Raw genomic sequence first — 22041 nt, forward strand, 5'->3', positions numbered from 1 at the left:
AGCCTGCTATTGTAAATGCAATTTATTCATTTTTTTTTTTAAATTTGTACTTTGCTGAGTCCGTTTTTCCCCTCTGTCAGTGATTTTCAGTTTTATTTTTGAGCATATTACCTTTCCTCTACATTGAATAATACATAATGTGTAAAATAGTATATATATATATTTGCTCTCTGCTTTTATGTGTCATTTGTTTCTTTAGTTCTTTTATTTTGTATATGAAAACTGTTTGGGAGTATTATGTTAAAATTAGAATTCAAAGTCATATTTGTCTTTGTCCACCTTAGTGGAGGTTCCGATAGCATTTTTATTGACTCCAATATCTTAAAAAAGCTTTATTTACAGACTACTGTAATCGGTAAGAAACAAATTACATTGTTTATTGCCTTACCCTGAAATATGACAGGTCAGTTATTAATAACATTTTCACAATTAAGTTTAGAATATTACAGTCTTCAAAGATTTAACACAGATGAATTTGTGGTTTTGCATGCGTATGATACTGATACACCCATCTGTGGCATTTAGCACTGAAGCAAAACAACTTTCCTAATAGTCACAGCTTGTGTCTTAGAGAATCATATCACATCTTTTTCTTGTTCATTCTCTTCTTTGTGATTTTGCATATATTTTTGGAATGTACTTAAAACATGTGAATGATTTTGTTATAGAAGAATCTTAAGTATGTGTACTGTGCTTTCTTTAGGTAAATCTTTACTTGTATATCTCTAGTTGCCTACCAGATAAAGTGTAGACCCTGAAGCCAGGCATTCAGAATACTCCGTAAGTGACTCTGTTTTAGCTGTGCAGTGTGATATCCCACCAGTCCCTCACTTTTAAAACTAACTTTATTGAGATATAATTCATAGTTCGTATAGTTCACCCATTTAAACTGTGTAGTTAAGTGGGTTTTATTATATTCACAGAATTGTGCAACCATCACTGCAATCAATTTTAGAACATTTTTGTCATCCTCAAAAGAAACCTTGTACTATTAGCAGTTACTCCTCACTTCGCAACCCTCTCAGCCTTTGGGAACCACTATTCTGCTTTCCATCTCTGTGGATTTGCTTATTCTGGACATTCCTAAACATGGAATCATACAGTATGTGGCCTTTTGTGACTGACTTCTTTCACTTAGCATAATGCTTTCAAGGTTCATCCATGTTGTAGCAGATATCAGTGCTTTATTCCTTTTTATTGCAGTGTAGTATTCTACTGCATGGATATAGCACTTTTGTTTAGCCATTCATCAGTTGATGGATACTGGGTTGTTTCCTCTTATTCTTTCACTTTTTTGATGCAGTCATGCTGGCCTTTTCACTGTTACTCAGCTTCACTGTATTTATCCTTAACTTTTGCTTTTCCCCATCCTGGAGTACTTTTTCATTATATCCTTACCCAACATATACCATCTCTGGGATCCAACTGTAATTGTACATCTTTCATAAAGTCTTCCCTAACATCTTAAACCATATGGATCCCAGGATTCTTTGAGCTCCTTTATCACTTAGTGGCGGCTTTCATCAATTGGCTGTGAATCATCGATTTATTTATATTCCTGAACGATGAGTGCATGTTTTCTTCAGTAGATTGTAGGTCCTGGAGGACAAGCTTTCAGAGGACAAGGGCAAGTTTTCTTGTTATTCTTTCTTGTTCTTTGGTGTGATATACCTCTTATTTTTTAGATGGGTTGTAAGGGAATTCCCTTATGAATAAAGTTCATGATAAAGGCTAAAATATATATATATATATATATACATACACACACACACATATACTTAATGGAATAAAGGGTATCTAAGATGACTATACTGCCAGATGAATTAAGCAATTTCTGATATTTTTGGTTTTGGGTATTATGGGTTATATCTTGTTCTACAATTTATTATCTATGTGATGATAGTCAAGTTATTTATGGTTTTCAAGCCCTGTTTTTCATTCGTAAAGTGGAAATAATTCCTTTTCCCAGAGTGGTTGAAGCACCTGGCACTAATTTTCATTAGTGTCAACTCCCTTCTGTCTCTTTTTCTTTTTCCCTACTTCCTTGCTACTTAGGTGCTCTAGTTACATTTAAAACTTTAAAAGAGGATAATGGTATTAATTTAGCCTTCCAATAATTGAATAAACAGACAAAGTATACCAGCTGAAGTTTGTGATAGATATCCATTAACTTCCTTTGCTAATAGTATTTATCAGAAATTAGAATCTTCACAAATTATAATTAAGCATTTTTAACTAAGTAATAGTAAAGTCAGCCTGTTGATATATATATTTTTACCAAATGACCTTAAGTAATATTTGCTATTGTGCATTAAATGTGTTGATTGGTTAATGTACTGAGTTTAGCTTTTATGTTGCTTACTTTTAAAGTCATTTGTGACTTTAAAAATATTTTTTACTTTGTGCTGTGAGTTTTAAAGCATTTTGCACTTTTCTTTCCAGGGACAGTCAGATAAAGGGCTTTACTTTGTTTTTCTTTTCTTTTTTAGAGACAGGATGTCACTATGTTTCCCAGGCTGGAGTGTGGTGGCTATTCACATATATAGTCATAGTGCTTTAACTCCTGGGCTAAAATGATCCTCCTACCTCAACTTTCTACAGCTTCTAATACCTGGGCTAAAATGATCCTCCCACCTCAGCTTTCTGAATAGCTAGGACTACAGAAGGCACACACCCTCTCCACAGCCACTGCCCCTATCATAAAGTGCATCTTTAATTTTAACTTTTTTTTCCCTTTCTCTTCCCATTATTTAAAGAGTAAGTGCTCCCCCTAGTGATATGAAAGAGTGAGATTTCTGCAGCCAAATCAGTGGAAATAAACAAGTATTGTACATATGAAACTCTGGTGTACTTCTTGGGTTCAAGACTAGGATAGGGTAGCAATAAGACAGTGAGGAAGAACTCCAGTGATTAAAATTTTGCTAACCACCTAGCTCTGGATTGTTTTATTTTTCAAAATACCTATCTTATTTGCTATCCGAAAGTGGAAAGTTGTGTGAAAAACTCCTTTGAATGTTCTCATTTTTAAAACATGTGTCCCCACATTTCTTTTACTTCCGTTTATTGTCTTGATTTCTGTCTTTGATGCTTTCTGCCTTTCAGTATTGTTTTAATGAGGCACGATGTGTGTGTGTGTGTGTGTGTGTGTGCGCGCGCGTGCGCATTTGAGAGAGAGAGATCACGCGCGTGAGAGAGATCACATTTGTGTGTGTGTGGTGTGCATGTGTGTATGTGTATATAGGTGATCTTGAGTCACCAGTGTTGCTTGCCCACTTTTCTTTAGTAATATACAGGAAAGGACTTTTGCATTCTTCATAATTAAGATAGATAGTTGATTAATACAAAAAATTGGCTAGAGTGGGAAATCATAAAATCATAGATGATACGTATTTTCAACATTACATTTTAATGTAAACAATAAATATATTTTCATTTGCCAACCTTTCAATGTAGAGACGTGATCTTTTCTTTCAGTATGGGTCTGCTGATTAAAGTTTGAAATTCTCCTTCTTTCATAAATCACTCCATAATGTATTTACAGTATCAAGTTCAGTTTTCTTTAAAGTTGAATAAGAATTTAAATTTGCTTATTAAGCAGTCTGAAAGAGTGGTCCTAGGTTTTTATGATTTTCTACCTGTCTTTTAAAACCTGTGTTCTTCCATACTTTAATAGCAATTTTCTTTGATAACTTATGTTTATTGAATTTAGTTCCTCTAAAACTTCTAACTTAATTTTTATATAAATAAATATATTTATTAATATTCAATTAAATTATGTAATTGTGTAATTGCAATAGCAAGTGAAATTTGAGATAAATTAGTTTGGGAACATACTTAGCTGACTCTTGATTACAACTCAGCTATTGAGAGTGGTAGTCTGTGGGCATTCCAGAGAGTAGCCTATTAGGGACCAGCTCTCAGCTTGCAGTTACAAGGGAATAGAGAGAGTATTTATTGCTTAATCAGATTTTTAAACAATTTGTAACATCTCAAACACCTTAGTTTGAGAGAGATACGTACCATCTCCTTTCCAAGTGTGCTCTGTGATGATCTTGCTTCATTCTTGATACTCCTCTGCTGTCTCTCTGTTGAATTTGTTCCTGTGGTCTGGTTTGTTCTTTGTTTGCCTTTATACATTTAAAAAAATTAATGATGCTTCATTCTTGATACTCCTCTGCTGTCTCTCTGTTGAATTTGTTCCTGTGGTCTGGTTTGTTCTTTGTTTGCCTTTATACATTTAAAAAAATTAATGAATTTGGAATATCAGTTAAAGAAGTACTTTCATAAGCATATATTTTATTTTTTAAAGCGAACTTTGAATATATGCAGAAACACAAATCACAAAATACAGCTTGTTAAGTTTTCACAAGTGAGCACACCCATGTACCCAGTATCCAGATTAAGACATAGAACATTATCTACTGTGTTAGCTTAGTAGCTTCCTTTGTATTCCTGTCCCAGTGCCTCATACTTCCTGCAAAGGGCAGCCATTCTACTGACTTCTAACAGTATACATTGCTTTGCCTGACTTTGAACTTTATATAGTAGGAAGCACTCTATGTACCTTTTGTATGTAGCTTCTTTTGCTCAACATTTAAAAAAAGAAATTTATCCATATTGTTCCATGGAGCAACAGATTGTTCATTCTCATTGCTGTAGACTCTTGCATTATGTGAATATACTACAATTTATGCATTCTACTGCTGATGAACATTTGGCTTAGTTTTCAGTTTTGGGCTTTTATGAATAATGCTGTTATAATCATTCATGTACAAGTCTCTTGGTGAATACATGTATACATTTCTTTTAGGTATCATTATAGAAGTAGAATTGTTGGTCATAGCATATGCCTATGTCCAGCTTAAAAGAGATTGCTAAACAGTTTTTCAATGTGCTTTTGCCAGTTTATACTTCTGCTGGTAGTGTTTGCGTGGTCCTGGCCTATATTTTTTAGGAAACAAGAGTGACAAACTTTCTAGTATGTAATTTCTAGCTTATCAATAATGGGCTTCCTAGTTAATAGCCTTCAGATGTTTCTATTTCTCTGTGTATGACTTACATCATCTGATTTTTTTTCTTTCCCTTCAGGAAGAGGAGTTCTATAAGTTTTTACATGGCTAGACTGTTGGTTAGAAGACTCTCAGTTATTAAGTTGTCTCTTAGGAGATGAGGCTTGTTGTGTGATTAGTTTTTCTTAGAAAAAGAGAAACAAAGTGGATATTGGAGCCCTTTACCTGTTTCTGGGAGTACTATTCTCATTCTCTGTGCTTTTAATAATTCTAAGAGGTCCTCATTAAAAAAAAAAATTGCCCACATTGTCATCTTCTGTGAAGATGATGTAAAAATGACTTGCCTTTCTACATGGAAATTGCAGGTATCTTCTTTTTATTTTTTAGGACAGAGGGATCAGTATTTAATGTATTAAGAACAGTATATAATGGATTCCAGCTGTATATCTTCTATTATTGCTAAGGCCAAATTACTGAAGTCTTTGGCAAACCTTGAATTCCCTATTTTGGAAAAGTACTAGGTCTCTGAATATGAAGGGTTTGGAGATTTTTTCCCATCTCTGTTTTCTTGTCTTTTGTTATGAGAGCAACCATGGGAGGCATCTGTGTCTTTTTTCCTACTTACCGAAGATTCAGAAAGGTTTCTCTGTGACATATGTAGAAAGCAGAATGTCCTCATGGGATCTGTAGGAAAAGCTTAAAAATAAAAAGTAAAATATTTTTATCAATGTAAAAGTGATCCGTGTAATGTCATTGAAAAGATTTCTGAAGCGTAATAACATAACAGGATCTGAGAGAATCGAGCAAAGTTTTCATCTGGTAAGCACAGTGTTTTATTACTTTAAAAAATGCCGGGCTGGGCGTGGTGGCTCATGCCTGTAATCTCAGCACTTTGGGAGGCCGAGGCAGGTGGATCACGAGGTCAAGAGATCAAGACCATCCTGGTCAACATAGTGAAACCCTGTCTCTACTAAAAATACAAAAAATTAGCTGGGCATGGTGGTGCGTGCCTGTAATCCCAGCTACTCAGGAGGTTGAGGCAGGAGAATTGCCTGAACCCAGGAGGCGGAGGTTGCGGTGAGTCGAGATGGCAGCATTGCACTCCAGCCTGGGTAACAAGAGTGAAGCTCCATCTCAAAAGAAAAAAAAAGCCTATAAATTTCTATAATATAAATAATATAATTTCACAATATAGAATAAAATATATTAAAATTAATCTATAAAATAAATATAAGATACAATATATAAAGCAATATAAAATAACTATATATATTTGAATAAAGAATGTATTAAGTTATTTAACTACAATGCAATCATATTATAACATGTACATTGTAAATGTATATGGGCATATGTGTGTCTATGTATGTGTATGTGTATGTTTATGTTTATTTTCATGAGCAATTAACTAATACCAATGCTCCCTCTTGGGAAGTAGGTAAGGAAGAACCCAGGGCCAAAGGAAGATTGACTTCTATCATAAATTATAATTAATTAGTTCCCAGTAAAAAGTGGGAGTTGTATTGCTTGGCTCCCAGTTTTGTAACATTGAATTGTGCAGTAGTATCTTAGTATTCACATTAAGAATTAAAGTGTTCACCATACCAAGTAGTAAAATTCATAGCTTTTTTTCTTTCTTTTTTTTTTTTTTTAGATAAGGTCTTGCTCTGTCACGAAGGCTGGAGTGCAGTGGTGCAGTCATAGCTCACAATAACCTTGAACTTCTGGGTTTAAATGTTCCTCCTGCCTCTGCCTCCTGAGTAGCTGAGACTACAGGCATTAGTCACCATGCCTGGCTAATTTATGTTTTTTTTTTTTTGTAGAGATAGGGGTCTTGCTGTATTGCCCAGGCTTGTCTTGAACTCCTGGCCTCAAGTGATCCACCTGCCTCAGCCCCGACAAGGGAGATTATAAGTGTGAGTCACCGCACCTGTCTTCCTCCTCCTCTTTTTTTTTTTTTTTTTTTTTTTTTTTGAGACAGAGTCTTGCTCTGTTGCTCAGGCTGGAGTGCAATGGCGCACTCTCAGTTTATTGCAACCTTTGCCTCCCAGGTTCAAGTGATTCTCCTGTCTCAGCCTCCTGAGTAGCTGAGATTACAGGTGCATGCCACCATGCCTGGCTAATTTTTTGTATTTTTAGTAGAGACGAAGTTTCACCATGTTGGTCAGGCTGTTTTTGACCTCCTCACCTTGTAGTCCACCCGCCTCAGCCTCCCAAAGTGCTGGAATTACAGGCATGAGCCACTGTGCCCAGCTGTCTTCCTTCTTAAAATTAGGATTACCTGAAGGGAATTAAAGCATTGAATAAGGTCTAATGATCTTTTGAATTTGTACATCTTTTAGTTTGATCTTTTGGGTATTATAGTGTCTTTGATTGACTTTGTTGGCTATCAAATGTAGAAAGCATAGAGAAAGTGTTTAGGCTTAGATCTTCATAGTTGTCCTTTTAGGCTTATCCTTATATGATACTGGTATATGGTAATCATGTTAGTAATAATTGCAAAATCTGTTATACCATTAGAGTGCAATTTTCCCTCCAATTAGAGATGTTAATAATGGAAAAGATTTGTAATACAACTAATAGTTGCTTTATAGTAAATCTTAGGAATTTAGATTAAAATATATAAAATGTCTGAGTACTTATGTGCTAGGCATCTCCTGGGAATGAAGGTCATTATACTAGCAGATACTTGTATTCAAGGAGATATTTGAAGGAAGCAAATGCATTTTCTTAAATTTCAAAGAATAGAGGTTATCCCCAGTAAACAGGTATTGAGAGTCAGTATGTTGTGTTGGAAATAGTTTAAGACAGACCCAGATTTATTCTAGGAGGCTGAGGCTTGCTCATTTACTTACTGAAAGACCTTGGGTGGGTTGCTTATCTTCTCTGAGCCTAAGTTTTTTAATATAAAGTGCGAATAAGTAGGCTGGGCACAGTGGCCCACTCCTGTAATCCCAGCAGTTTGAGAGATCAAGGCAGGAGCATCAGTTGAGCCCAGGAATTCGAAACTAGTCTGGGCAATATAGCAAGACCCAGTCTCTACAAAAAAAATTTAAAAAATTATCCAGGCATGGTGGTATGTGCCTGTTTTTCAGCTACTTGGGAAGCTGAGGTGGGAGGATCGCTTGCACTCAGGAGCTTGAGGCTGCAGTGAGCCATGAGTGTGCCACTGAACTCTAGCCTGGGCAACAATGTGAGACCCTGTCTCAAAACAAACAAAAAATGAAATGAGATTAATAATAATACCTTCATTGCAGGATTGTTGAGAAGATAGAGGAAATCTATGTATAGGGCACAGTGCTTGGTACAGAGTAGTGTTCAGTAAAGGATATTTGTTGCTGCCCTTTTAAGTCATCTGTTTGCGATTCAGAACGTAGTTTACTTTGGATATATAGGAAACATCCTGTCTAGAAACTTCGTGTGTTACAGAGTTTCCTCTCCAGATTGGTTTTCTAGATTGGGCACTAAATAACCCCACCTTCATTTTTGGAAAATAACTTTATTGAAGTATAATTTAAATAAACTAAGTATATGGCTTGATGATTTTTGACAAAAGGGTACATCTGTATAACTAGCACAAAATATAGAACATTTTCATCACCCCACAAAAGCCACTAGTGTCTCTTTACAGTTAACTTCACACCCTAATCCTAAGCAACCATTGATCTGCTTTTTGTCATTATGGAATAATTTTGCCTGTTCTGGAATCTAGATGTTTTTACATGTTTTTATATCTTTTGGATAAATAAGATACATGTTTTTATATCTCTTGAATAAATGCCTAAGAATGAAATGTTAGGTCATATGGTGACTATGTATTTTTTCATTTTTTGCAGCTTTTTGAGGTATAATTGGCATCCAGTAAATCACACATATTTAAATCATGTAATTTAACACATTTTGACATATGTATACACAATTCAGATACTGAACATATCCATCACTCCCAAAAGCTACTTGTGTCCTTAGATTATCTCTCTCTTCCTTCCGTGAGCCTCTTCCATTCCAGGCAACAACTAATCTTTCTGTTACTATAAATTAGTTTGCAGTTTTTAGAATTTTATAGAAATGGATCATACAGTCTACTCTTGTCTACCTTCTTTCTCTCAATCTAATAATTTTGTAGTTCATCCTTGATGTTGCTTATATCATTAGTTTACTGCTTTTTATTATTGATGATGATTACATTTAATGGGTATAACACATCTTCTTGTTTATCCATTCATCAGTTGAACATTTGGGTAATTTTCAGTTTTGGACTGTTACAAACTTAGTGGTTATACACATTCATTTTAAAATCTTTATGTAGACTTGTGCTTTCCTTCCTCTCTGGTAAACATGGAATGACTGGACCCTCTAGTAAATGTTTGTTTATATCTTTAAGAAACTGCTAAACTGTTTCTAAGGTGATTGTACCATTTTATATTTCCACCAGCAGTATATGAGAGTTTGAGTTGCTCCTTATACTCTATGACACTTGATATGATCAGTCTTTTTAATTTTAAGTCATTCTAGTAGTGTGTAGTGATAATTCATTGTGTTTATAATTTGTTCTATTGATTACAGAGAGTATTGAAGTCTCTCTGTAATTGTAATTGTAGGTTTATCTATTCCTCCTTTCAAATATATAATTTTTTACTAGTAGTTTATGTATTTTGAAACTGTGTGGTGAAGTGCACATGCAATTTGGATTATTGTTTTCTTGAATTGACCCCCTTGTCATTATGTAATATTTATCCTTTGAAATGTACTTTGTTATCCCAGGTATGGTGGCTCATGCCTGTAATCCCAGCACGTTGGGAGGTTGAGGTGGGTGGATCATGAGGTCAGGAGTTCGAGACCAGCCTGGCCAACATGGTGAAAACCTGTCTCTACTAAAAATACAAAAATTAGCCAGGTGTGGTGGCGGGCACCTGTAATCTTGGCTATTCAGGAGGCTGAGTTGGGAAAATTGCTTGAACCTGGGAGGCAGAGGTTGCAGTGAGCTAAGATAGTACCACTGCACTGCTCTAGCCTGGGTGACAGAGCAAGAGTTGTCTCAGGAAAACGAAAAAGCAAACAAAAAAAAGGAAATATACTTTGTTTTGAAATCTACTTTATCTAATCTTAACATATTCATTCCAACTTTCTTTTGGTTAGTGTTTACAAAGTATATCTTTTTCTGTCCTTTTAATTAATTTTTTTTATTTTGGAATAATTTTAAATTTTCACAAACATTGCAAAGTTAGTACAGAAAGTGCCTATATATCTTTTGCCAGTATCCCCTAATACTAACATCTTATTAATACATAATCATGGTACATCTTTCAAAAATTAAAAAATTAGCATTCATACATCACTCTAAACTTCAGACTTCATTTGGATTTCTCTAGTTTTTTCACTAATGTCTTTTTTTTTTTCTTCCTGTTTGAAGATGAACTCCAGGAAACTACACTGTATTTAGTTGTCATGTCTCCTTAGTCTTCTCTTGGCTGTGATATTTCCTTAACCTTTTCCTATTTTTCATGATCTTGATAGTTTTGAAGAGTACTAGGCAGGTATTTCATAGACTGTCTCTCAAGTTGGGTTTGTGTGTTGTTATTTGTCATCATTAGATTGGAGTTACATGCTGTTAGGAAGAGTACCCTAGTGGTGAAATGCCTTTCTTATCTCATCAGGGAGTTCCTGCTATCACTATGATTTATCATCAGTTATGTTAATCTTGGTCATTCAGTTAAGGAAATACCTGCCTGGCTTCTCCATTGTGGGAGTGGTGAGAAAGGACTTCCAGCCTTTCTTCATCTTAGGGAGAAAGCATTGTGTCTCTTACTTTTTAAAATAAATACCATTAGGTTAAGTTTCCTCTATTCCTAATTTGCTAAGTTTTATTATGCATGGGTATTGAATCTTGTAGAATATTTTTTCCTTGTATCTATTGTTATGGTATATGTCTTTCTTATTTAGTCTTTTAATACAGTGACATACATTGATTAATTTTTGAATAATGAACCAACCTCTCATTCTTGGAATAAATCCTACTTCTTCATTACGTATTAGTCTTTTTGTATGTTTCTGGACTCAATTTGGTAATGATTTGTGGAGGATTTTGTCATCTATGTTAATGAGAGGATTAATCTTCAGTTTTCTTTTCCTGTAATGTCTTATTTTGATTGTATTTTATGAGGATGACCCTACAATCAAAATGCCTTTTATTTTGTTACACTGCTTAGTTTCTTCATTATTACTACATAAATAGTATGTGGACCTGGTCTTTGGACAACATATTGAAATCTTGACAGGGATATATGTATCTTGCCTATAATATATATACATACGTGTGTGTGTGTGTGTGTGTGTGTGTGTGTGTATTTGAAGAGACTGGGCATGTATTTCATATACTGTCTCTCAAGTTTGGTTTGTGTGATGTTATTTTTTCTCATCATTAGATGGGGGTTATGTGTTTTTAGGAAGAGTACCATAGTGGTGAAATTGTGTGTGTGTGTGTGTGTGTGTGTGTGTGTGTGTGTGTGTGTGTATGTATGTATATATACACACACATATCTATAGATATATACACATATTGATATGTGTATACATAGATATATACACATGTTGAATGTGTATATATACACATATCTATGTATACACATACCTATGTTTACAAATATCTCTATATATAAACACGTATCTATATATACACCCCGCCCATGTATGGAGATTTATATCTTGATATAGTACCTAAATTATTTACCCATTGAATTACATATGTTGTAATTAATAATTGTATTTCCTTAGACATTTGTGTAGTTAAAATTTGCTAAGAGAACGGATCCTAAGTATTCTCACCACAAAAAAAGTCAGTATGTGAGGTGATGGACATGTTGATTAGCTTTATTATAGTAATCATTTTATAATGTATATGTATATCAAGACATCACTCATGATCACTTTGTAGCCCATAAATACATACAATTTATTTTTTTCTCAATTTACAATTAAAAAGGATTTAAAAATCCCATCACATTGTATATCTTGAATATGCACCATTTTTATTTGTCAGTTATGCCTCAATAAAACTGAAAAAGGAATTATTTTAGAATAACTAGAGGACTGATGACTCATATATTGTTGAAAGGAATGAGAAAAATGTCCAAAACAGTTATAATAAATGAGGGAGCAAATTGACTTTTTTTCCTCTTAAAGAAGAAAATATACATATATAAAATGTATTTAAATGAATAGTTATTTAGGAACCCATGAGAGATCTTATAGGAGCGCTAGTTTTTACAAATCCACTCTTGCTTTGTGGAGATGACATTTTGACCCTGATAACTAACTAGCTGGTTGACTTTGAACAAGTTCCATAATCTCTGTAGATGTTGGTTTCTTCATTGTCACAATGTGAAGGAGATGCATTATATTTCCAAGGCCCTCTTTTAACTTGAACGTTTGATTGCATTCTATCTTATCCTGTCCTTATTAATATTAGAGAAAAGAAATAGTTATTTCACATAGCTTTTACAGATTGATTTTGGATTGACTGATGAGTTTTTAAATATTATTATTGGTTTGTTTGTATTACCTTTTTCCTGATTCAGTGCCCCATTGACAGTGATAATCAGTCCAATAAACAGGCAGGAGCCACTGTGTATTATTAGGGACTCTTTTTCTGGGTCATATTATACGTTCTGGATTTCAATCATCATTTCCATGGCATGATTTCCAAATGTGTGACTGTAGCCTTGGCTTTCCTTTTCAGCTTTGAATTATTTCAGTTTGCCGAGTACCTCTACCAGGGTGTCTCCACCAGAACGTCTTGCTGGCTTTTCAAACTCAATGTGCCCGAAACTGCATTAATCACTTCTTATCTAAATGTGCCTCTGCTTGTTATTGAATTCTGACCATCTTTCTATATCATACTACAGGGAAACCTGGGAGTAATTTTATACTGTTTCTTTTTCTCTCAGTATTCTACGTACTCTGACAGTTTTCATTGTCTGACACATTCTGTGCTAGGCATAAAGCATTATTAGATTGTGTTGGAGAATCCAGAACCAGTGCCTGGCACCCAGCAGTTCCTGAATGGTTGAACATATCACTTCATCTGTTTAGGTGTTTAGGTTAGGTAATTGGGTCTCTTCTCCTTCCTGTGATACTTGCTTGTCATCCCTTCTTCCTGTAGGTATCAGGGATTTGGACTGCTTTTATTTATTTATTTCTTTGAGATGGGGGCTTATTATATTGCCCAGGCTGGTCTCAAACTCCTGGCCTCAAGCAATCCTCCTGCCTTAGCCTCCCTAGTAGCTCCCTAGTGGAGTTACGGGAGTGTGCCACCACACCTGGTATGTTTGTTTGTTTATTTATTTATTTTTAATAAGCTGTTGGTTACTATTCTGTTTTCCCTTCTGAGTTTGTCTTACTGGGCTGGCTGGGATGGCAGTATGTTGTCTTAGCTAGCCCTTTTCCCCTGCTATGTCCTAACATAGCTACAGATGTTTACAAAAGTATTGTAGACCTGGGACAGTGGCTCACACCTATAATCCCAGCACTCTGGGAGGCCAAGACAGGCAGATCACTTGAGGTCAGGAGTTCGAGACCAGCCTGGCCAATATGATGAAACCCTGTCTTTATTAAGAAATTAGCCAAGCGACCAGGCGCGGTGGCTCAATCCTGTGATCCCAGCACTTTGGGAGGCCGAGGCGGGTGGATCACGAGGTCAAGAGATCAAGACCATCCTAGTCAACAAGGTGAAACCCCGTCTCTACTAAAAATACAAAAAATTAGCTGGGCATGGTGGCGTGTGCCTGTAATCCCAGCTACTCAGGAGGCTGAGGCAGGAGAATTGCCTGAACCCAGGAGGCGGAGGTTGCGGTGAGCTGAGATCGCGCCATTGCACTCCAGCCTGGGTAACAAGAGGGAAACTCCGCCTCAAAAAAAAAAAAAAAAAAAAAAAAAAAAAAAAAAAAAAAAAAAGAAATTAGCCAAGCATGGTGATGTGTGCCTGTAGTCCCAGCTACTCAGGAGGCTGAGGCAGGAGAATTGCTTGAATCCAGGAGGCAGAGGTTGCAGTGAGCCAAGATAGCGCCATCTTGCTTTAGAACCCAGGAGGCAGAGGTTGCAGTGAGCCAAGATAGCGCCATCTTGCAATGCAGGGAGACTCCATCTCAAAAAAAAAAAAAAAAAGTCTTTTAAAGGAATTTTTACTGCTATTTGTTAATGAGGAAATAGAAAAATAGAAAGCCTGGTTAAAAAAATTAACAGGAATGAGCTTCCAGTGTTCCCAGAACTCTTCCAAGTTTATGTAGTTAGTCCTGAACTAATGTTTTGCATACCTTTCAATATTTCTACTATAGCTCAGATATTTAGGAGGGACTTTGGTAATATTCCCTTTTACTCTATGCAAAATATTGTAGAGCAGTGATTTCCTACCTTTTTTTTTTTTTTTTTTACTATGACATTATCTTGTAAGGAATATATTTTAAATTGTGACCCTACATGTACACACACGGTTGTGTGCATATGTATTAATAGATATAACTGAAACTAAAATTTAACAGTAATTCTCCCATGTATAATACAGTAAAACATAGCAAAGTTAATATCAAATATAATCTTATTTATATTTTACAATATGAAAAAAACCAAGATAATACAAAAAACAAGGATTTATTAATGCCACAGGTGTGCTTGCACCTTAGTAAGTTCTTTTCACTCCGGAACAGTTGGGAGTCGTGCACATCTTGTTATACTGTTGTGAAATGTGCCATGCGGTGTGAGGAGAAAGGGAAGGTTGAAATAATTCTAGACTGTATCCTGAGGAATCAGAGTGCTGTTTGTACATCTGTTGATATAAAGAGGGATGGGAAAAATAAGCTTAACTGTTTTTTTCAGGCAAATTTTGGGCCTTTACTTATTTTTTATTTTGTTTTTAGTTGACATGTAATAATTGTTTATATTTATGGGATACAGAGCATATTTCAATACATGTAAGCAGTGTGTAATGATCAAATCAGAGTAGTTAACATACTCATCACCTTAAACATTTATCATTCCTTTGTGTTGTGAACATTCAAAATTCTCTCTTCTGGCTTTTTGAAAATATATGCTATATTGTTGTTAATCATATATATTCACCCTATGGTGGTATAGAACAGCAGAACTTATTCCTCCTATCTTGCTGTATAAATTGTTGAAGAGCCACTGAAAAGGCAATGTTCTCTGTATACTTGGTAATAAAGGTTTAATCCAAAGAGGAATTTGTCTCTTCACAAGGAACGTGAAACACTTGTATACGGTTTTGACATGGCATTGATAGTAAAAGATACACAGTGGACATTATTAGTAAAAGAATTTATTGTAACATAAATATTAAATAAATGATGAATATAACTCATAAAATTATCAACTTAGAAATCCTTTTAGGCTGGCAGTTAAGCCAGTTCTTCTGCTGGGACTATGATCTGAGGTGGTATGATGGCTGTAGGTTATGGACTGAGAAATCATAGGTTGGAATCCTGGCTCTAATCTTTACTAGTCTCATGGCTTTAGGTGAATTCCATTTTTTTTTTCTGGGCATCAGTAAGGATAGAAATATACTGCTCATATATTGTGATGATTAATGTAATTATGTATGTAAAGTGTCTTGTATAGCACATAGTAGGCCCTTAAATGTTAATTTTTCTTTTGCTTTTTTTTCGGTACTACTAAAAACCATTATTTGTTTCTCTGTGGTCTTAAGCTGGAAGACTATAATCAGGTTTGAATGGTTTTCTACATAAACCTTTTAAGGCAGTGTTTTAAAGACTTAGCATTATTAAGGATTTGATTTTACATGACTAACATGGAAATATGCTTTATTTGAAAAATTACTGATGTTAGGGATTGGTATTCAGTATCTTCTGCTTAAGTTTCTTGAGTCCCTCTATCTGTCATCTTTGCCTTTGGTTTTGTCTTTCTTGGAAGGTTAATTCTCTAAGGTAATCATTTAGTTTATTTTGTTCTATTCATTAAAACAAACTGTTTAATACTTTAATTTGAGTAAGGAAATAATTAACTATCAACTATGTAAAGTTTAATTTTTATTGTGAACTCAAAGCAAGGCCTTTGTGGCATCTGCTTTATTGTTATAAATTCAAGCACAGATCAGCAGCTTATGAGTTATATTTTGGATTTTAAGTGAGAGCTACTAGGAGTAGGATCACTAGCTCTCTATAACTACAAACATTTGATATTTACATAGTTAAACAGTAGCAAATCTGGAGTTCTCAGATACAGTATTGACTGATTATGTCACATCATAATTTTTGGATAGCATCTGCTCATTTCCTTTCCCTTGTCCAAGTGGTTTAGGATTAAACAAATAACGAGGATGTCCAGGCTAGAAAAAGAGGACGTTGTGCTATGTAGTCAACATTTTTAGTGTGTGAGTCTGTCTTCCTTAATAGATTTTAAGTTCTTAGAGGTAGGTGCAAGGTACAAGAATACTGGAAGGTAATATTGTTAGCATCTGGATTTATTCTAACATGTGGCTTATTTTTTGTGGAGAAGGGCAAAGATTTCATAAACTAGCACAGGTAGCCTCATTTGAGAGATCAAAGATGTTTCTGAAAATGCTCTAGCCAATATCATAAACTAAGAATTTCTGGTTCCATTCTTGATTGCAACAAATTGGTTATCATTTCGTGTTTTTGTCTAGCATCATTGATCTTTGAGGACAAAGTTGTTTGTTGTTGTTGTTGTTGTTTTTAAACCGTACATTTTTAAAGGATGAAGCAGGAGTGGGAAAGGAAAAGCTGATGGATGTGTTTGCGCTTGTCTGTATGCACAGTTTGGATGGGAGTCAGGGTAGTATAGTGGTTGATAGCCTGAGTTTTGCAGTAGTACAGGCTGCATAACTTTAGGCAAGTACTTTAATTTTTCTAAGCTCTAATTTCCTGATACACAAAATGGGATAATAATAGTATCTACCCACCTTATAAAATTATTATGAGAATTAAATAAGATGAATGCAAGTTAGGTGCTTATTTATTAGCACAATGCCTGGCTTATAGTATATTATATACTATTTTTATTTTGTTGTTATTAGAAGGAGGTTATTAAAGTTATGGGTGAGAATCTAGTTGAAATAATAGAGAGGTTCAGGCTGGCAAGGAAGAAAGTGAAACTAGCAATAATTTAGGGACCACAGAATAAGAAAGTTAATGGATAAGAAATGTGTTGAGGGTGAAACATAGGCTTAGCAATAGAAAAATAGAAAAATAAGAGTTAATGGTCAATAAGTGAGATCACAATTTGAGATTCAAGAGATGGAGTATTTCCAGTTAATAAGATCCAGCCTTTTACAAAAGGAGTGGGTTGCTGATACGAAGTGGAGATGAATTCATTTTAACAAATATTTATGAAGCCCTTACTTACTGTGTGCTGCTTTGTTAGGAGTTGAGGAATGCCATATTTGGGTAAAACATCCTTGGATTACAAGAGATCAGAAACCAGCTATTGGTCACTCACCTTAATGATACAGTTTGCCATGATAATGGCAGAAGCTGGGACAATAAGAAAGACTATAAAACTTTTATTGTAGCAACGAGTACTTCAGTGGATTGACTTGTTTTCCACTGGCTTAAGATATTACTATAAATGGCTCTTTAAAATAGGTGCATCTCCCAGAAGGGATAAAATAATTAGTAACGTTAATTTAGAGTTTAAAAGATAGATGTCCTAAATTCATTTATTTAACTAGTCTTTTTTTTTTTTCCAGCTTTCCTTTTTAGCCACTAGTGTACAGACTAGATGATTAACCCAATTCTTTTTAGTTTTAGCAGAATGGTTTGTTGAGTGGACTTGTGTTCATTTTGTTTCTGAGTGCTCCTAGAAAAGGAGCATGTCCCAAAGAATAGCACAACTGGGGCAAAAAGAAGCAGCTCAAGTTGTAACCATGACGATTATTTCCCATGTTGGGCTTTTCAATAGAAAGTTGTAGATTTGAAAGTCTGGGAAGTTTATTTTGAAAGAAAAATGATAATGTTGATCAAATATTTATTTAGAAATTACATATGTGATATAAAGTAGCAAGAAAGTGTAATCTTCTATGCCAATTGTTTTTGGGTTTCTTCTAGTCAGTGATGGTAGCATAGATCCACACATACTTTTTTTTTTTTTCTTAAGAGATAGGGTCTGGCTGTGTTGCCCAGGCTGGACTTGAATGCCTGGGCCTGGGCTGGAGTGATCCTCCTATCTCAGGCTCTTGACTAGCTGGGACCACAGGTGCAGTGCCACTGTGCCGGGTAATACTTGGTTTATTTATACTGATTATGACTAAAGTCAGCAGGACAAACAACATGTTCACAGCCCCCAAAATTCCCAGGCATGTAAGTTAAGAGCTCTCACTTTAATGAACAGCCAAGTCTACTCAGTGCCTCTTTTGTCTCATACACAACCTTTCCCAAACTCCTTGTTATGGAATTTTTTCTAATGACATTTTTTTTTCAATAGCCTGCCTTTCATAGGCTTTTATCTTTTTTATTTTTTTATTGCATTTTAGGTTTTGTGGTACATGTGAAGAATATGCAAGATTGTTGCATAGGTACACACATGGCAGTGTGGTTTGCTGCCTTCCTTCTCCTCACCTGTATCTGTCATTTCTCCCCATGCTATCTCTTCCCACCTCCCCACCCCCCGTCCCTCCCCCATTTCCCCCCAACAGACCCCAGTGTGTAGTGCTCCCCTCCCTGTGTCCGTGTGTTCTCATTGTTCAACACCCGCCTATGAGTGAGAACATGCGGTGTTTGATTTTCTGCTCTTGTGTCAGTTTGCTGAGAATGGTGGTTTCCAGGTTCTTCCATGTCCCTACAAAGGACATGAACTCATTGTTTTTGATGGCTGTGTAATATTCCATGGTGTATATGTACCACATTTTCCCTATCCAGTCTATCATCGATGGGCATTTGGGTTGGTTCCAGGTCTTTGCTATTGTAAACAGTGCTGCAATGAACATTTGTGTGTATGTGTCCTTATAGTAGAATGATTTATAATCCTTTGGATATATACCCAGTAATGGGATTGCTGGGTCAAATGGGATTTCTATTTTTAGGTCATTGAGAAATCGCCACACTGTCTTCCACAATGGTTGAACTAATTTACACTCCCACCAACAGTGTAAAAGTGTTCCTATTTCTCCACATCCTCTCCAGCATCTGTTGTCTCCAGATTTTTTAATGATCACCATTCTAACTGGTGTGAGATGGTATCTCAATGTGGTTTTGATTTGCATTTCTCTAATGACCAGTGATGATGAGCATTTTTTCATATGTTTGTTGGCCTCCTGTATGTCTTCTTTTGTAAAGTGTCTGTTCATATCCTTCACCCACTTTTGAATGGGCTTGTTTGTTTTTTTCTTGTAGATCTGTTTTAGTTCTTTGTAAATTCTGGATATCAGCCCCTTGTCAGATGGGTAGACTGCAAAAGTTTTTTCCCATTCTGTTGGTTGCCAATTCACTCTACTGACTGTTTCTTTTGCTGTGCAGAAGCTGTGGAGTTTGATTAGGTCCCATTTGTCTATTTTGGCTTTTGTTGCCAATGCTTTTGGTGTTTTGGTCATGAAGTCCTTGCCTACGCCTATAGTTTTGCCTAGATTTTCTTCTAGGGTTTTTATGGTGTTAGGTCTGATGTTTAAGTCTTTAATCCATCTGGAGTTAGTTTTGGTGTAAGGTGTCAGGAAGGGGTCCTGTTTCTGCTTTCTGCACATGGCTAGCCAGTTTCCCCAACACCATTTATTAGACAGGGAATCCTTTCCCCATTGCTTGTTTTTGTCAGGTTTGTCGAAGATCAGATGGTTGTAGATATGTTGTATTTCCTCTGAGGCCTCTGTTCTGTTCCATTGGTCTATATCTCTGTTTTGGTACCAGTACCATGCTGTTTTGATTACTGTGGCCTTGTAGTATAGTTTGAAGTCCGGTAGTGTTATGCCTCCTGCTTTGTTCTTTTTGCTTAGAATTGACTTGGCTATGTGGGCTCTCTTTTGGTTCCATATGAAGTTTAAGGTGTTTTTTTTCCCAGTTCTGTGAAGAAGGTCATTGGTAGCTTGATGGGAATAGCGTTGAATTTGTAAATTATTTTGTGCAGTATGGCCATTTTCACGATGTTGATTCTTCCTAACCATGAACATGGAATGTTTCTCCATCTGTTTATGTCCTCTCTTATTTCGTTGGGCAGTGGCTTGTAGTTCTCCTTGAAGAGGTCCTTTACGTTCCTTGTTAGTTGTATTCCTAGGTATTTTATTCTCTTTGTAGCAATTGTGAATGGCAGTTGGTTCTTGATTTGGCTCTCTTTAAGTCTGTTACTGGTGTATAGGAATGCTTGTGATTTTTGCAGGTTGATTTTGTATCCTGAGACTTTGCTGAAGTTGCTTATCAGTTTCAGGAGATTTTGGGCTGAGATGATGGGGTCTTCTAGATATACAATCATGTCATCTGCAAATAGAGACAATTTGATTTCCTCCTTTCCTGTTTGAATACCCTTTATTTCTTTTTCTTGCCTGATTGCTCTGGCTAGAACTTCCAGTACTATATTGAATAGGAGTGGTGACAGAGTGCATCCTTGTCTAGTGCCAGATTTCAAAGGAAATGCTTCCAGTTTTTGCCCATTCAGTATGATATTGGCTGTTGGTTTGTCATACATAGCTTTTATTATTTTGAGGTACGTTCCGTCAATACTTAGTTTATTGAGGGTTTTTAGCATAAAGGGCTGTTGAATTTTGTCAAAGGCCTTCTCTGCATCAATTGAGATAATCATGTGGTTTTTGTCTTTGGTTCTGTTTATGTGGTGAATTACATTTATGGACTTACGTATGTTGAACCAGCCTTGCATCCCTGGGATGAATCCTGCTTGATCATGGTGGATAAGCTTTTTGATATGCTGTTTTAATTGGCTTGCCAGTATTTTATTGAAGATTTTTGCATCTCTGTTCATCATGGATATTGGCCTGAAGTTTTCTTTTCTTGTTGAGTCTCTGCCGGGTTTTGGTATCAGGATGATGTTGGTCTCATAAAATGATTTGGGAAGGATTCCCTCTTTTTGTATTATTTGGAATAGTTTCAGAAGGAATGGTACCAGCTCCTCTTTGCATGTCTGGTAGAATTCGGCTGTGAACCCATCTGGGCCTGGGCTTTTTTTGGGTGGTAGGCTCTTAATTGCTGCCTCAACTTCAGACCTTGTTATTGGTCTATTCAGGGTTTTTACTTCTTCCTAGTTTAGGCTTGGGAGGATGCAGGTGTCCAGGAATTTATCCATTTCTTCCAGGTTTACTAGTTTATGTGCCTAGAGTTGTTTGCAATAATCTCTGATGATGGTTTGGATTTCTGTGGAATCTGTGGTGATATCCCCTTTATCGTTTTTTATTGCATCAATTTGGTTATTCTCTCTTTTCTTTTTTATTAATCTGGCTAGTGGTCTATTTTGTTGATCTTTTCGAAAAACCAGCTCCTGGATTTATTGATTTTTTGAAGAGTTTTTTGTGTTTCTATTTCCTTCAGTTCTGCTCTGATCTTAGTTATTTCCTGTCTTCTGCTAGGTTTTGAGGTTTTTTTTGATCTTGTTCCTCTAGCTCTTTCAATTTTGATGATAGGGTGTCAATTTTAGATCTCTTCTTTCTTCTCATGTGGGCACTCGTTGCTATATGTTTTCTTCTAGAGACTGCTTTAAATGTGTCCCAGAGATTCTGGTATGTTGTGTCTTCGTTCTCATTGGTTTCGAAGAACATCTTTATTTCTGCCTTCATATCATTGTTTATCCAGTCAACATTCAAGAGCAAGTTGTTCAGTTTCCATGAAGCTGTGCGGTTCTGAGTTAGTTTCTGCATTCTGAGTTCTAACTTGATTGCACTGTGATTTGAGAGACTGTTTGTTATGATTTCCGTTCTTTTGCATTTGCTGAGGAGTGATTTATTGCCAATTATGTGGTCAATTTTAGAGTAGGTGTGATGTGGTGCTGAGAAGAATGTATATTCTGTGGATTTGGGGTGGAGAGTTCTGTAAATGTCTATTAGGTTTGCTTGTTC

At 35.8% G+C, this 22041-nt stretch overlaps 1 protein-coding gene across 6 annotated transcripts in view; it reads left to right on the top strand.

Annotated features, from left to right (window-relative positions):
• PPP4R4 (protein phosphatase 4 regulatory subunit 4) overlaps nucleotides 1-22041 on the top strand; it is a 118915-nt gene that overhangs the window by 3895 nt on the left and 92979 nt on the right. Inside the window, exon 2 of one of the 6 annotated variants that reach the window (XM_074393548.1) lies at nucleotides 6833-6925. The exons of the other annotated variants lie outside the window; for them this stretch is intronic. The gene's annotated coding sequence lies outside the window, so the exon portion shown is untranslated. The remainder of the gene's footprint in view (nucleotides 1-6832; nucleotides 6926-22041) is intronic. 6 annotated transcript variants of the gene reach the window in all.

The sequence above is a fragment of the Saimiri boliviensis genome, chromosome 2, assembly GCF_048565385.1.
Source record: "Saimiri boliviensis isolate mSaiBol1 chromosome 2, mSaiBol1.pri, whole genome shotgun sequence".
NCBI classification, from domain to species: Eukaryota; Metazoa; Chordata; class Mammalia; order Primates; family Cebidae; genus Saimiri; species Saimiri boliviensis.